Consider the following 795-nt stretch of genomic DNA (forward strand, 5'->3'; position numbering starts at 1 on the left):
GGGTACATCGTCGCCACAAGTTGCTTCCATCGGTGGTGAGTACCGACCTTCATGGCTGTAAAACTTACTTCGACAAGGTATGATCTCTAAACAATGAGGAAACTTGTTCTGATGTTATAATGTAGAATTCGACTTCTGCGTTTAATTTTTCAAAATGTAGGGTTTGAATTCTACATTTGATTTTTGAAACACAGGGTTTAAACTTTGCGTTTGATTTTTTGAAACGTAAGGTTCGAACTCTGCGTTTGATTTTTTAAAATGTAGGATTTAAACTCTACGTAGGGTTTGAAGTCTTCATTTGATTTTTATTTTTTTTAAACACAACGTTTGAACTCTGCATTTAATTTTTTGAAATGCAGGGTTTGAACTCTGCATTTGATTTTTTGAAACGCAGGGTTTGAACTCTATGTTTGATTTTTGATTTTTTTTAGGTTCTATGCTAACTAATTATTTCTTCTATTTGTAATGTGCTATTCTAATAAGCCTCTTTCCTTTCGTTACTATTTTGGGCATGAAGGTGGCGTGGACTACAACATGACATTCAACCTACGTCGAGAACTTCCCATCTTCAAAGATAATGACAAGGAGTGTGTGGATACCATTACTCAAGCCTCTCTAGCGACTCTCAGGATCCTAGTTACAGATGCCCAATTTGAAAACATAGACAACAAAAAGTTTAACAAACCGACATTTCTGTTTGGAGACTCTGTTGAGATTGAGAAGGCTATCATGTATGACGGGGATTATAAATGGTTGAGGAAGGGGGAAGATCGCCATCTCTTTCTACCCAACATA

The sequence above is a fragment of the Asparagus officinalis genome, chromosome 1 (genome assembly GCF_001876935.1).
Source record: "Asparagus officinalis chromosome 1, Aspof.V1, whole genome shotgun sequence".
NCBI classification, from domain to species: Eukaryota; Viridiplantae; Streptophyta; class Magnoliopsida; order Asparagales; family Asparagaceae; genus Asparagus; species Asparagus officinalis.